This window comes from Oncorhynchus masou, chromosome 24 (genome assembly GCF_036934945.1).
Source record: "Oncorhynchus masou masou isolate Uvic2021 chromosome 24, UVic_Omas_1.1, whole genome shotgun sequence".
NCBI classification, from domain to species: domain Eukaryota; kingdom Metazoa; phylum Chordata; class Actinopteri; order Salmoniformes; family Salmonidae; genus Oncorhynchus; species Oncorhynchus masou.
This window is the reverse complement of record NC_088235.1, coordinates 3,000,021-3,016,645: the sequence shown is the minus strand read 5'-3', so window position 1 is coordinate 3,016,645 and position 16,625 is coordinate 3,000,021. Positions and strand designations below refer to the sequence as shown.

The 16,625-nt window shown below is 48.8% G+C and overlaps 1 pseudogene; it reads left to right on the top strand.

Moving 5' to 3' along the window:
* The window catches only part of LOC135513362 (ryanodine receptor 2-like), a 358,078-nt pseudogene that overhangs the window by 198,977 nt on the left and 142,476 nt on the right, over positions 1-16,625 (top strand).

Sequence of the window (16,625 nt, the reverse complement as noted above, 5' to 3'; positions counted from 1 at the left end):
CTTAGAAGAGTCCTGAGACTACAGGACATGTCAAGTATCTAACAGGATCTGAGACTACAGGACATGTCAAGTAGCTAACAATATCTGAGACTACAGGACATGTCAAGTAGCTAACAATATCTGAGACTACAGGACATGTCAAGCAGCTAACAATATCTGAGACTACAGGACATGTCAAGTAGCTAACAGTCCTTAGAAGAGTCCTGAGACTACAGGACATGTCAAGTATCTAACAGGATCTGAGACTACAGGACATGTCAAGTACCTAACAGGCCTGAGTAGAGTCCTGAGACTACAGGACATGTCAAGTATCTAACAGGATCTGAGACTACAGGACATGTCAAGTATCTAACAGGATCCGAGACTACAGGACATGTCAAGTAGCTAACAGTCCTTAGAAGAGTCCTGAGACTACAGGACATGTCAAGTAGCTAACAGTCCTTAGAAGAGTCCTGAGACTACAGGACATGTCAAGTAGCTAACAGTCCTGAGTAGAGTCCTGAGACTACAGGACATGTCAAGTAGCTAACAGTCCTTAGAAGAGTCCTGAGACTACAGGACATGTCAAGTAGCTAACAGGATCCGAGACTACAGGACATGTCAAGTATCTAACAGTCCTTAGAAGAGTCCTGAGACTACAGGACATGTCAAGTATCTAACAGTCCTTAGAAGAGTCCTGAGACTACGGGACATGTCAAGTAGCTAACAGTCCTTAGAAGAGTCCTGAGACTACAGGACATGTCAAGTGGATAACAGGATCCGAGACTACAGGACATGTCAAGTAGCTAACAGTCCTGAGAAGAGTCCTGAGACTACAGGACATGTCAAGTATCTAACAGGATCTGAGACTACAGGACATGTCAAGTAGCTAACAGTCCTGAGAAGAGTCCTGAGACTACAGGACATGTCAAGTATCTAACAGTCCTTAGAAGAGTCCTGAGACTACAGGACATGTCAAGTAGCTAACAGTCCTTAGAAGAGTCCTGAGACTACAGGACATGTCAAGTAGCTAACAGTCCTTAGAAGAGTCCAGAGACTACAGGACATGTCAAGTAGCTAACAGTCCTGAGAAGAGTCCTGAGACTACAGGACATGTCAAGTAGCTAACAGTCCTTAGAAGAGTCCGGAGACTACAGGACATGTCAAGTAGCTAACAGTCCTGAGAAGAGTCCGGAGACTACAGGACATATCAAGTATCTAACAGGATCCGAGACTACAGGACATGTCAAGTATCTCACAGGATCCGAGACTACAGGACATGTCAAGTAGCTAACAGGCCTGAGAAGAGTCCTGAGACTACAGGACATGTCAAGTAGCTAACAGGCCTGAGAAGAGTCCGGAGACTACAGGACATATCAAGTATCTAACAGGATCCGAGACTACAGGACATGTCAAGTAGCTAACAGGCCTGAGAAGAGTCCTGAGACTACAGGACATGTCAAGTATCTAACAGGATCCGAGACTACAGGACATGTCAAGTATCTAACAGGATCCAAGACTACAGGACATGTCAAGTATCTAACAGGATCCGAGACTACAGGACATGTCAAGTACCTAACAGGATCCGAGACTACAGGACATGTCAAGTAGCTAACAGGCCTGAGAAGAGTCCTGAGACTACAGGACATGTCAAGTATCTAACAGGATCCGAGACTACAGGACATGTCAAGTAGCTAACAGTCCTGAGAAGAGTCCTGAGACTACAGGACATGTCAAGTATCTAACAGGATCCGAGACTACAGGACATGTCAAGTATCTAACAGGATCCGAGACTACAGGACATGTCAAGTAGCTAACAGTCCTTAGAAGAGTCCTGAGACTACAGGACATGTCAAGTATCTAACAGGATCTGAGACTACAGGACATGTCAAGTAGCTAACAATATCTGAGACTACAGGACATGTCAAGTAGCTAACAATATCTGAGACTACAGGACATGTCAAGTAGCTAACAATATCTGAGACTACAGGACATGTCAAGTAGCTAACAGTCCTTAGAAGAGTCCTGAGACTACAGGACATGTCAAGTATCTAACAGGATCTGAGACTACAGGACATGTCAAGTACCTAACAGGCCTGAGTAGAGTCCTGAGACTACAGGACATGTCAAGTATCTAACAGGATCTGAGACTACAGGACATGTCAAGTATCTAACAGGATCCGAGACTACAGGACATGTCAAGTAGCTAACAGTCCTGAGAAGAGTCCTGAGACTACAGGACATGTCAAGTAGCTAACAGGATCCGAGACTACAGGACATGTCAAGTATCTAACAGGATCTGAGACTACAGGACATGTCAAGTAGCTAACAGTCCTTAGAAGAGTCCTGAGACTACAGGACATGTCAAGTATCTAACAGGATCTGAGACTACAGGACACGTCAAGTAGCTAACAATATCTGAGACTACAGGACATGTCAAGTAGCTAACAATATCCGAGACTACAGGACATGTCAAGTAGCTAACAATATCTGAGACTACAGGACATGTCAAGTAGCTAACAGGATCCGAGACTACAGGACATGTCAAGTAGCTAACAGTCCTTAGAAGAGTCCTGAGACTACAGGACATGTCAAGTATCTAACAGGATCCGAGACTACAGGACATGTCAAGTAGCTAACAGGATCCGAGACTACAGGACATGTCAAGTAGCTAACAGTCCTTAGAAGAGTCCTGAGACTACAGGACATGTCAAGTATCTAACAGGATCTGAGACTACAGGACATGTCAAGTACCTAACAGGCCTGAGTAGAGTCCTGAGACTACAGGACATGTCAAGTATCTAACAGGATCTGAGACTACAGGACATGTCAAGTATCTAACAGGATCCGAGACTACAGGACATGTCAAGTAGCTAACAGTCCTTAGAAGAGTCCTGAGACTACAGGACATGTCAAGTATCTAACAGGATCTGAGACTACAGGACATGTCAAGTAGCTAACAATATCTGAGACTACAGGACATGTCAAGTAGCTAACAGGCCTGAGAAGAGTCCTGAGACTACAGGACATGTCAAGTATCTAACAGGATCCGAGACTACAGGACATGTCAAGTAGCTAACAGTCCTTAGAAGAGTCCTGAGACTACAGGACATGTCAAGTATCTAACAGGATCCGAGACTACAGGACATGTCAAGTAGCTAACAGTCCTTAGAAGAGTCCTGAGACTACAGGACATGTCAAGTAGCTAACAGGATCCGAGACTACAGGACATGTCAAGTAGCTAACAATATCTGAGACTACAGGACATGTCAAGTAGCTAACAGTCCTTAGAAGAGTCCTGAGACTACAGGACATGTCAAGTATCTAACAGGATCTGAGACTACAGGACATGTAAAGTACCTAACAGGCCTGAGTAGAGTCCTGAGACTACAGGACATGTCAAGTATCTAACAGGATCTGAGACTACAGGACATGTCAAGTATCTAACAGGATCTGAGACTACAGGACATGTCAAGTATCTAACAGGATCTGAGACTACAGGACATGTCAAGTAGCTAACAGTCCTTAGAAGAGTCCTGAGACTACAGGACATGTCAAGTATCTAACAGGATCTGAGACTACAGGACATGTCAAGTATCTAACAGGATCTGAGACTACAGGACATGTCAAGTAGCTAACAGTCCTTAGAAGAGTCCTGAGACTACAGGACATGTCAAGTATCTAACAGGATCTGAGACTACAGGACATGTCAGGTATCTAACAGGATCTGAGACTACAGGACATGTCAAGTATCTAACAGGATCCGAGACTACAGGACATGTCAAGTATCTAACAGGATCCGAGACTACAGGACATGTCAAGTATCTAACAGGATCCGAGACTAGAGGACATGTCAAGTAGCTAACAGTCCTTAAAAGAGTCCTGAGACTACAGGACATATCAAGTATCTAACAGGATCTGAGACTACAGGACATGTCAAGTATCTAACAGGATCCGAGACTACAGGACATGTCAAGTATCTAACAGGATCCGAGACTAGAGGACATGTCAAGTAGCTAACAGTCCTTAAAAGAGTCCTGAGACTACAGAACATGTCAAGTAGCTAACAGTCCTGTCTCTCCCTCTGTGTTCTGTCCAGCAACACTCTGTCGAAGGAGCTCCAGGTTTCAGCCCCAGACCCATCGACATGAGCAATGTGACACTGTCCCGGGACCTGCACGTGAGTGACATGCTACACATACTCTAAGTGACACGCTACACGTACGCTGAGTGACACGATACACATACTCTGAGTGACACGCTACACATGCTCTGAGTGACACACTACACATACTCTGAGTGACACGCTACACATACTCTGAGTGACACGCTACACGTACTCTGAGTGACATGCTACACATACTCTGAGTGACACGCTACACATACTCTGAGTGACACGCTACACGTACTCTGAGTGACATGCTACACATACTCTGAGTGACACGCTACACGTACTCTGAGTGACATGCTACACATACTCTGAGTGACACGCTACACATACTCTGACACGCTACACATACTCTGAGTGACACGCTACACATACTCTGAGTGACACGCTACACATACTCTGAGTGACACGCTACACGTACGCTGAGTGACACGCTACACATACTCTGAGTGACACGCTACACGTACTCTGAGTGACATGCTACACGTACTATGAGTGACATGCTACACATTCTCTGAGTGACACGCTACACATACTCTGAGTGACACGCTACACATACTCTGAGTGACACGCTACACATACTCTGACACGCTACACATACTCTGAGTGACACGCTACACATACTCTGAGTGACACTCTACACATACTCTGAGTGACACGCTACACATACTCTGAGTGACACGCTACACATACTCTGACACGCTACACATACTCTGAGTGACACGCTACACATTCTCTGAGTGACACGCTACACATTCTGTGTTACTTGCAACACAAGATGTGCGTATAATGGTTATGACAAAGCGAGCCCCAGTCTAGTTGTTAATGTGAGTGTTTCTTATGTCTTTTCAGTCTATGGCAGAACTGCTTGCAGAGAACTATCATAACATTTGGGCGAAGAAGAAGAAACTTGAACTGGAAGCCAAAGGTGCGTACAGTCGGACAGATTGTCCTTTAGGACAGACTTACCTCTGGTCCGCTTCCAACACCAAGTAACCAGCTGTTCCCGGTCTTGATTTGGTAACTGGTTTCTTGTTCTTGATCTGTTGCTGTGCCCCTCTGTACCTCTCTCTCTCTCTGTCTCCTGTGTTTAATAGGTAGAACAGTACTCTTTACTGATGAAGGTAACATGACGTCCAACTGCAGCTCACACTGCTGCTAGACATCCAACTAGATACCTTCGATAGCTGCTAGACATCCAACTAGAGACCTTAGATAGCTGCTAGACATCCAACTAGAGACCTTAGATATCTGCTAGACATCCAACTAGAGACCTTAGTTATCTGTTAGACATCCAACTAGAGACCTTAAATAGCTGCTAGACATCCAACTAGAGACCTTCGATATCTGCTAGACATCCAACTAGAGACCTTAGATAGCTGCTAGACATCCAACTAGAGACCTTAGATAGCTGCTAGACATCCAACTAGAGACCTTAGATATATGTTAAACATCCAACTGTAGCTCACGCTGCTGCTAGACATCCAACTGTAGCTCACGCTGCTGCTAGACATCCAACTGTAGCTCACGCTGCTGCTAGACATCCAACTGTAGCTCACGCTGCTGCTAGACATCCAACTGTAGCTCACGCTGCTGCTAGACATCCAACTAGAGGCCTTAGATAGCTGCTAGACATCCAACTAGAGACCTTAGACAGCTGCTAGACATCCAACTGTAGCTCACGCTGCTGCTAGACATCCAACTGTAGCTCACGCTGCTGCTAGACATCCAACTGTAGCCCACGCTGCTGCTAGACATCCAAATGTAGCTCACGCTGCTGCTAGACATCCAATTGTAGCTCACGCTGCTGCTAGACATCCAACTAGAGACCTTAGATAGCTGCTAGACATCCAACTGTAGCTCACGCTGCTGCTAGACATCCAACTGCAGCTCACGCTGCTGCTAGACATCCAACTAGAGACCTTAGATATCTGTTAAACATCCAACTGTAGCTCATGCTGCTGCTAGACATCCAACTGTAGCTCACGCTGCTGCTAGACATCCAACTGTAGCTCATGCTGCTGCTAGACATCCAACTGTAGCTCACGCTGCTGCTAGACATCCAACTGTAGCTCAAGCTGCTGCTATACATCCAACTGTAGCTCACGCTGCTGCTAGGCTTCCAACTGTAGTTCACGCTGCTGCTAGACATCCAACTGCAGCTCACGCTGCTGCTAGACATCCAACTAGAGACCTTAGATAGCTGCTAGACATCCAACTACAGACCTTAGATATCTGTTAAACATCCAACTAGAGACCTTAGATATATGTTAAACATCCAACTACAGACCTTAGATATCTGCTAGACATCCAACTAGAGACCTTAGATAGCTGCTAGATATCCAACTAGAGACCTTAGATATCTGTTAAACATCCAACTACAGATCTTAGATATCTGCTAGACATCCAACTAGAGACCTTAGATAGCTGCTAGATATCCAACTAGAGACCTTAGATATCTGTTAAACATCCAACTAGAGACCTTAGATATCTGCTAGACATCCAACTAGAGACAGAACTAGAGACCTTAGATAGCTGTTAGATACAGAACTAGAGGACATTAAGTAGCTGTTAGAGACAGAACTAGAGACATTAGATAGCTGTTAGAGACAGAACTAGAGACATTAGATAGCTGTTAGAGACAGAACTAGAGACATTAGATAGCTGTTAGAGACAGAACTAGAGACATTAGATCGCTGCACCTCAGAATCAGCAGCAGGAGTACTACCTGAGATAGCTGGTTTTAAACTCTGTGTAGTTGCACTGTAGGTTAATGACTGTGTTGGCCTGGCCCACAGCTATACTGTGTTAATCTGGGCCCACAGCTATACTATGTTGGCAGGGCCCACAGCTAAACTGTGTTGGCTGGGCTCACAGCTATACTGTGTTGGCTGTGCCCACAGCTATACTATGTTGGCTGGGCACACAGCTGTACTGTGTTGGCTGGGCTCACAGCTGTACTGTGTTGGCTGGGTTCACAGCCATACTGTGTTGGCTGGGCCCACAGCGATACTGTTGGCTTGGCTCACAGCTATACTGTGTTGGCTGGGCCCACAGCTATACTGTTGGCTGGGCCCACAGCTATACTGTTGGCTGGGCCCACAGCTATACTGTTGGCTTGGCTCACAGCCATACTGTGTTGGCTGGGCCCACAGCGATACTGTTGGCTTGGCTCACAGCTATACTGTGTTGGCTGGGCTCACAGCTATACTGTGTTGGCTGGGCCCACAGCTAGACTGTGTTGGCTGGGCCCACAGCTATACTGTGTTGGCTGGGCCCACAGCTATACTGTGTTGGCTGGGCTCACAGACATACTGTATTGGCTGGGCCCACAGCAATACTGTGTTGGCTGGGCCCACAGCTATACTGTGTTGGCTGGGCCCACAGCTATACTGTGTTGGCTGGGCCCACAGCTATACTGTGTTGGCTGGGCCCACAGCTATACTGTGTTGGCTGGGCCCACAGCTATACTGTGTTGGCTGGGCCCACAGCTATACTGTGTTGGCTGGGCCCACAGCTATACTGTGTTGGCTGGGCTCACAGACATACTGTATTGGCTGGGCCCACAGCAATACTGTGTTGGCTGGGCCCACAGCTATACTGTGTTGGCTGGGCCCACAGCTATACTGTGTTGGCTGGGCCCACAGCTATACTGTTGGCTGGGCCCACAGCAATACTGTGTTGGCTGGGCTCACAGACATACTGTGTTGGCTGGGCCCACAGCTATACTGTGTTGGCTGGGCCCACAGCATTTACTGTGTTGGCTGGGCCCACAGCTATACTGTGTTGGCTGGGCCCACAGCTATCCTATGTTGGCTGGGCCCACAGCTATACTGTTGGCTGGGCTCACAGACATACTGTGTTGGCTGGGCCCACAGACATACTGTGTTGGCTGTGCCCACAGCTATACTATGTTGGCTGGGCACACAGCTGTACTGTGTTGGCTGGGCTCACAGCTGTACTGTGTTGGCTGGGTTCACAGCCATACTGTGTTGGCTGGGCCCACAGCGATACTGTTGGCTTGGCTCACAGCTATACTGTGTTGGCTGGGCCCACAGCTATACTGTTGGCTGGGCCCACAGCTATACTGTTGGCTGGGCCCACAGCTATACTGTTGGCTTGGCTCACAGCCATACTGTGTTGGCTGGGCCCACAGCGATACTGTTGGCTTGGCTCACAGCTATACTGTGTTGGCTGGGCTCACAGCTATACTGTGTTGGCTGGGCCCACAGCTAGACTGTGTTGGCTGGGCCCACAGCTATACTGTTGGCTGGGCCCACAGCTATACTGTGTTGGCTGGGCCCACAGCTATACTGTGTTGGCTGGGCTCACAGACATACTGTATTGGCTGGGCCCACAGCAATACTGTGTTGGCTGGGCCCACAGCTATACTGTGTTGGCTGGGCCCACAGCTATACTGTGTTGGCTGGGCCCACAGCTATACTGTGTTGGCTGGGCCCACAGCTATACTGTGTTGGCTGGGCCCACAGCTATACTGTGTTGGCTGGGCCCACAGCTATACTGTGTTGGCTGGGCCCACAGCTATACTGTGTTGGCTGGGCTCACAGACATACTGTATTGGCTGGGCCCACAGCAATACTGTGTTGGCTGGGCCCACAGCTATACTGTGTTGGCTGGGCCCACAGCTATACTGTGTTGGCTGGGCCCACAGCTATACTGTTGGCTGGGCCCACAGCTATACTGTGTTGGCTGGGCCCACAGCATTTACTGTGTTGGCTGGGCCCACAGCTATACTGTGTTGGCTGGGCCCACAGCTATCCTATGTTGGCTGGGCCCACAGCTATACTGTTGGCTGGGCCCACAGACATACTGTGTTGGCTGGGCCCACAGCTATCCTGTGTTGGCTGGGCTCACAGACATACTGTGTTGGCTGGGCCCACAGCTATACTGTGTTGGCTGAGCCCACAGCTATACTATACTGCTCACACAAGGACAAGGACTCTCCAAACAGTCACTCCTGCTTCGTGGACGTGCTATAGTAGTACACTTGTAGTTTTGCTTTGCACCTGATTTCCTAACTGCTGGTTTGATTGCAGTTCAGTTAACAACCAGCAGGTGTCACTGTGACACTGTGTGAAGTCCTCTCATTCACTGACGCTGCAACGGTCAATGTCCCCACTATTTTCAAACATCCAAAATGTCTTTCTCTGTCTCAGTTTTCCCTCTGATCTTGTTCCAGGAGGAGGGAACCATCCGTTACTGGTGCCCTATGACACGCTCACCGCCAGAGAGAAATCCAAAGACAGAGGAAAAGCCCAAGACATTCTCAAGTTCTTTCAGATTAATGGCTACACTGTGTCCAGGTGAGGATGGCTACACTGTGTCCAGGTGAGGATGGCTACACTGTGTCCAGGTGAGGATGGCTACACTGTGTCCAGGTGAGGATGGCTACACTGTGTCCAGGTGAGGATGGCTACACTGTGTCCAGGTGAGGATGGTTAGACTGTGTCCAGGTGAGGATGGTTATACTGTGTCCAGGTGAGGATGGCTACACTGTGTCCAGGTGAGGATGGTTAGACTGTGTCCAGGTGAGGATGGTTAGACTGTGTCCAGGTGAGGATGGTTAGACTGTGTCCAGGTGAGGATGGTTAGACTGTGTCCAGGTGAGGATGGTTATACTGTGTCCAGGTGAGGATGGTTATACTGTGTCCAGGTGAGGATGGTTAGACTGTGTCCAGGTGAGGATGTGTCCAGGTGAGGATGGTTAGACTGTGTCCAGGTGAGGATGGTTATACTGTGTCCAGGTGAGGATGGTTAGACTGTGTCCAGGTGAGGATGGTTAGACTGTGTCCAGGTGAGGATGGTTAGACTGTGTCCAGGTGAGGATGGTTATACTGTGTCCAGGTGAGGATGGTTATACTGTGTCCAGGTGAGGATGGTTAGACTGTGTCCAGGTGATGATGGTTATACTGTGTCCAGGTGAGGATGGTTAGACTGTGTCCAGGTGAGGATGGTTAGACTGTGTCCAGGTGAGGATGGTTAGACTGTGTCCAGGTGATGATGGTTATACTGTGTCCAGGTGAGGATGGTTAGACTGTGTCCAGGTGAGGATGGCTACACTGTGTCCAGGTGAGGATGGTTATACTGTGTCCAGGTGAGGATGGTTAGACTGTGTCCAGGTGAGGATGGTTAGACTGTGTCCAGGTGAGGATGGTTAGACTGTGTCCAGGTGAGGATGGTTATACTGTGCCCAGGTGAGGATGGTTAGACTGTGTCCAGGTGAGGATGGTTATATTGTGTCCAGGTGAGGATGGTTATACTGTGTCCAGGTGAGGATGGTTAGACTGTGTCCAGGTGAGGATGGTTAGACTGTGTCCAGGTGAGGATGGTTATACTGTGCCCAGGTGAGGATGGTTAGACTGTGTCCAGGTGAGGATGTGTCCAGGTGAGGATGGCTACACTGTGTCCAGGTGAGGATGGTTATACTGTGTCCAGGTGAGGATGGTTATACTGTGTCCAGGTGAGGATGTGTCCAGGTGAGGATGGTTAGACTGTGTCCAGGTGAGGATGGTTAGACTGTGTCCAGGTGAGGATGGCTACACTGTGTCCAGGTGAGGATGGTTATACTGTGTCCAGGTGAGGATGTGTCCAGGTGAGGATGGTTAGACTGTGTCCAGGTGAGGATGGTTAGACTGTGTCCAGGTGAGGATGGCTACACTGTGTCCAGGTGAGGATGGTTAGACTGTGTCCAGGTGAGGATGGTTATACTGTGCCCAGGTGAGGATGGTTATACTGTGTCCAGGTGAGGATGGTTAGACTGTGTCCAGGTGAGGATTGTTAGACTGTGTCCAGGTGAGGGTGGTTAGACTGTGTCCAGGTGAGGATGGTTAGACTGTGTCCAGGTGAGGATGTGTCCAGGTGAGGATGGTTAGACTGTGTCCAGGTGAGGATGGTTAGACTGTGTCCAGGTGAGGATGTGTCCAGGTGAGGATGGTTAGACTGTGTCCAGGTGAGGGTGGTTAAACTGTGTCCATGTGAGGATGGTTAGACTGTGTCCAGGTGAGGATGGTTATACTGTGTCCAGGTGAGGATGGTTAGACTGTGTCCAGGTGAGGATGGTTAGACTGTGTCCAGGTGAGGATTGTTAGACTGTGTCCAGGTGAGGATGGTTATACTGTGTCCAGGTGAGGATGGTTAGACTGTGTCCAGGTGAGGATGGTTATACTGTGTCCAGGTGAGGATGGTTAGACTGTGTCCAGGTGCGGATGGCTACACTGTGTCCAGGTGAGGATGGTTAGACTGTGTCCAGGTGAGGATGGTTAGACTGTGTCCAGGTGAGGATGGCTGCACTGTGTCCAGGTGAGGATGGCTACACTGTGTCCAGGTGAGGATGGTTATACTGTGTCCAGGTGAGGATGGTTAGACTGTGTCCAGGTGAGGATGGTTATACTGTGTCCAGGTGAGGATGGTTATACTGTGTCCAGGTGAGGATGTGTCCAGGTGAGGATGGTTAGACTGTGTCCAGGTGAGGATGGTTATACTGTGTCCAGGTGAGGATGGCTACACTGTGTCCAGGTGAGGATGGTTAGACTGTGTCCAGGTGAGGATGGTTATACTGTGTCCAGGTGAGGATGGCTACACTGTGTCCAGGTGAGGATGGTTAGACTGTGTCCAGGTGAGGATGGTTAGACTGTGTCCAGGTGAGGATGGTTATACTGTGTCCAGGTGAGGATGGTTATACTGTGTCCAGGTGAGGATGGTTATACTGTGTCCAGGTGAGGATGGCTACACTGTGTCCAGGTGAGGATGGTTAGACTGTGTCCAGGTGAGGATGGTTATACTGTGTCCAGGTGAGGATGGTTATACTGTGTCCAGGTGAGGATGGTTATACTGTGTCCAGGTGAGGATGGCTACACTGTGTCCAGGTGAGGATGGTTAGACTGTGTCCAGGTGAGGATGGTTATACTGTGTCCAGGTGAGGATGGTTAGACTGTGTCCAGGTGAGGGTGGTTATACTGTGTCCATGTGAGGATGGTTATACTGTGTCCAGGTGAGGATGGTTATACTGTGTCCAGGTGAGGATGGTTAGACTGTGTCCAGGTGAGGATGGCTACACTGTGTCCAGGTGAGGATGGTTAGACTGTGTTCAGGTGAGGATGGCTACACTGTGTCCAGGTGAGGATGGTTATACTGTGTCCAGGTGAGGATGGTTAGACTGTGTCCAGGTGAGGATGGCTACACTGTGTCCAGGTGAGGATGGTTAGACTGTGTCCAGGTGAGGGTGGTTAGACTATGTCCAGGTGAGGATGGTTAGAATGTGTTCAGGTGAGGATGGCTACACTGTGTCCAGGTGAGGGTGGTTATACTGTGTCCAGGTGAGGATGGTTATACTGTGTCCAGGTGAGGATGTGTCCAGGTGAGGATGGTTAGACTGTGTCCAGGTGAGGATGGTTATACTGTGTCCAGGTGAGGATGGTTATACTGTGTCCAGGTGAGGATGTGTCCAGGTGAGGATGGTTAGACTGTGTCCAGGTGAGGATGGTTATACTGTGTCCAGGTGAGGATGTGTCCAGGTGAGGATGGTTAGACTGTGTCCAGGTGAGGGTGGTTATACTGTGTCCAGGTGAGGATGGTTAGACTGTGTCCAGGTGAGGATGGTTAGACTGTGTCCAGGTGAGGATGGTTATACTGTGTCCAGGTGAGGATGTGTCCAGGTGAGGATGGTTAGACTGTGTCCAGGTGAGGGTGGTTATACTGTGTCCAGGTGAGGATGGTTATACTGTGTCCAGGTGCGGATGGTTAGACTGTGTCCAGGTGAGGATGGTTAGACTGTGTCCAGGTGAGGGTGGTTATACTGTGTCCAGGTGAGGATGGTTAGACTGTGTCCAGGTGAGGATGGCTACACTGTGTCCAGGTGAGGATGGTTAGACTGTGTCCAGGTGAGGATGGCTACACTGTGTCCAGGTGAGGATGGTTATACTGTGTCCAGGTGAGGATGGTTAGACTGTGTCCAGGTGAGGATGGTTAGACTGTGTCCAGGTGAGGATGGTTAGACTGTGTCCAGGTGAGGATGGTTAGACTGTGTCCAGGTGAGGATGGTTAGACTGTGTCCAGGTGAGGATGGTTATACTGTGTCCAGGTGAGGATGGTTAGACTGTGTCCAGGTGAGGATGGTTAGACTGTGTCCAGGTGAGGATGGTTAGACTGTGTCCAGGTGAGGATGGTTATACTGTGTCCAGGTGAGGATGGTTAGACTGTGTCCAGGTGAGGATGGTTAGACTGTGTCCAGGTGAGGATGGTTAGACTGTGTCCAGGTGAGGATGGTTAGACTGTGTCCAGGTGAGGATGGTTAGACTGTGTCCAGGTGAGGATGGTTAGACTGTGTCCAGGTGAGGATGGTTAGACTGTGTCCAGGTGAGGATGGTTATACTGTGTCCAGGTGAGGATGGTTATACTGTGTCCAGGTGAGGATGGTTATACTGTCTGACTGATTGATTGACTGACTGGTTGTTAACTGATTATCTGACTGACTGACTGCCTGTCTATCAGTATGTAAGCTTGACTGACTGATTCTCTGACTGGCTGACTGGCTGACTGACTGACTGGCTGACTGGCGGGCTGGCTGGCTGACTGACCGGCTGACTGATTGTCTGACTGGCTGGCTGACTGATTGTCTTGCTGGCTGACTGACTGATTGGCTGGCTGGCTGACTGATTGTCTGACTGGCGGCCTGGCTGGCTGGCTGGCTGACTGACTGGCTGATTGTCTGACTGACTGGCTGACTGATTGTCTTGCTGGCTGGCTGACTGACTGGCTGACTGATTGTATGACTGGCTGACTGACTGACTGGCTGACTGATTGTCTGACTGGCTGGCTTCCTGGCTGACTGGCTGGCTGACTGATTGTCTGACTGGCTGGCTGACTGAATGGCTGACGGATTGTCTGACTGGCTGGCTTCCTGGCTGACTGATTGTCTTGCTGGCTGGCTGACTGATTGTCTGACTGGCTGGCTTCCTGGCTGATGGATTGTCTGGCTGGCTGACTGACTGACTGACTGACTGGCTGACTGATTGTCTGACTGGCTGGCTTCCTGGCTGATGGATTGTCTGGCTGGCTGACTGACTGACTGACTGGCTGGCTGACTGATTGTCTGACTGGCTGGCTGACTGATTTATCTCTACAGGGCCATGAAAGAGCAGGAGTTGGATAGTCCCTCCATGGAGAAGCGATTTGCCTACACCTTCCTGCAGCAGCTCATCACTTACGTAGACGAGGCCCACGAACACATGCTGGAGTCTGGTGAGGATAACACTTCACATTGGTTACGTCCCCAACGGCACCCTATTGCCATAGGGCTTTGGTCAACAGTAGTGCACTACATAGGGAATAGGGAGCCATAGAGCTCTGGTCAACAGTAGTGCACTACATAGGGAATAGGGTGCCATAGGGCTTTGGTCAACAGTAGTGCGCTACATAGGGAATAGGGTGCCATAGAGCTCTTGTCAACAGTAGTGCACTACATAGGGAATAGGGTGCCATAGAGCTCTGGTCAACAGTAGTGCACTATATAGGGTATAGGGTGCCATAGGGCATTGGTCAACAGTAGTGCGCTACATAGGGAATAGGGAGCCATAGAGCTCTGGTCAACAGTAGTGCACTATATAGGGTATAGGATGCCATAGAGCTCTGGTCAACAGTAGTGCACTACATAGGGAAAAGGGCTGTAGCATAAAGTAGTGCACTATATAGGGAATAGGGCTGTAGCATAAAGTAGTGCACTATATAGGGAATAGGGCTGTAGTATAAAGTAGTGCACTATATAGGGAAAAGGGCTGGAGCATAAAGTAGTGCACTATATAGGGAATAGGGCTGTAGCATAAAGTAGTGCACTATATAGGGAATAGGGTGCCATTGGGGATTAAACCACTGTCTGCCACTTAAATGACTATTACTTCAATTTAAACATTAACAATACTAATGTCTATTATTCCACTAAATCGTTGTCCCTGTTCTGATGTCCCCCTCCCCTCTATAAGATGTTGGGACACCACCTAATGTCTATTATTCCACTAAATCCTGTTGTCCCTGTTCTGATGTCCCCCTCCCCTCTATAAGATGTTGGGACACCACCTAATGTCTATTATTCCACTAAATCGTTGTCCCTGTTCTGATGTCCCCCTCCCCTCTATAAGATGTTGGGACACCACCTAATGTCTATTAGTCCACTAACTCCTGTTGTCCCTGTTCTGATGTCCCCCTCCCCTCTATAAGATGTTGGGACACCACCTAATGTCTATTAGTCCACTAACTCCTGTTGTCCCTGTTCTGATGTCCCCCTCCCCTCTATAAGATGTTGGGACACCACCTAATGTCTATTAGTCCACTAACTCCTGTTGTCCCTGTTCTGATGTCCCCCTCCCCTCTATAAGATGTTGGGACACCACCTAATGTCTATTAGTCCACTAAATCCTGTTGTCCCTGTTCTGATGTCCCCCTCCCCTCTATAAGATGTTGGGACACCACCTAATGTCTATTAGTCCACTAAATCCTGTTGTCCCTGTTCTGATGCCCCCCCCCCCCCTCTATAAGATGTTGGGACACCACCTAATGTCTATTATTCCACTAAATCGTTGACTCTGTTCCTGTTGTCCCTGTTCTGATGTCCCCCTCCCCTCTATAAGATGTTGGGACACCACCTAATGTCTATTAGTCTACTAACTCCTGTTGTCCCTGTTCTGATGTCCCCCTCCCCTCTATAAGATGTTGGGACACCACCTAATGTCTATTAGTCCACTAACTCCTGTTGTCCCTGTTCCGATGTCCCTGTTCTGATGTCCCCCTCCCTCTATAAGATGTTGGGACACCACCTAATGTCTATTAGTCCACTAACTCCTGTTGTCCCTGTTCTGATGTCCCTGTTCTGATGTCCCCCTCCCTCTATAAGATGTTGGGACACCACCTAATGTCTATTAGTCCACTAACTCCTGTTGTCCCTGTTCTGATGTCCCCCTCCCCTCTATAAGACGTTGGGACACCACCTAATGTCTATTAGTCCACTAACTCCTGTTGTCCCTGTTCCGATGTCCCCCTCCCCTCTATAAGATGTTGGGACACCACCTAATGTCTATTAGTCTACTAAATCGTTGTCTCTGTTCCTCTTGTCCCTGTTCCGATGTCCCTGTTCTGATGTCCCCCTCCCTCTATAAGATGTTGGGACACCACCTAATGTCTATTAGTCTACTAAATCGTTGTCTCTGTTCCTCTTGTCCCTGTTCCGATGTCCCTGTTCCGATGTCCCCCCCCCCCTCTATAAGATGTTGGGACACCACCTAATGTCTATTAGTCCACTAACTCCTGTTGTCCCTGTTCTGATGCCCCCCCTCTATAAGATGTTGGGACACCACCTAATGTCTATTAGTCCACTAACTCCTGTTGTCCCTGTTCTGTTGTCCCTGTTCTGATGTCCCCCTCCCTCTATAAGACGTTGGGACACCACCTAATGTCTATTAGTCCACTA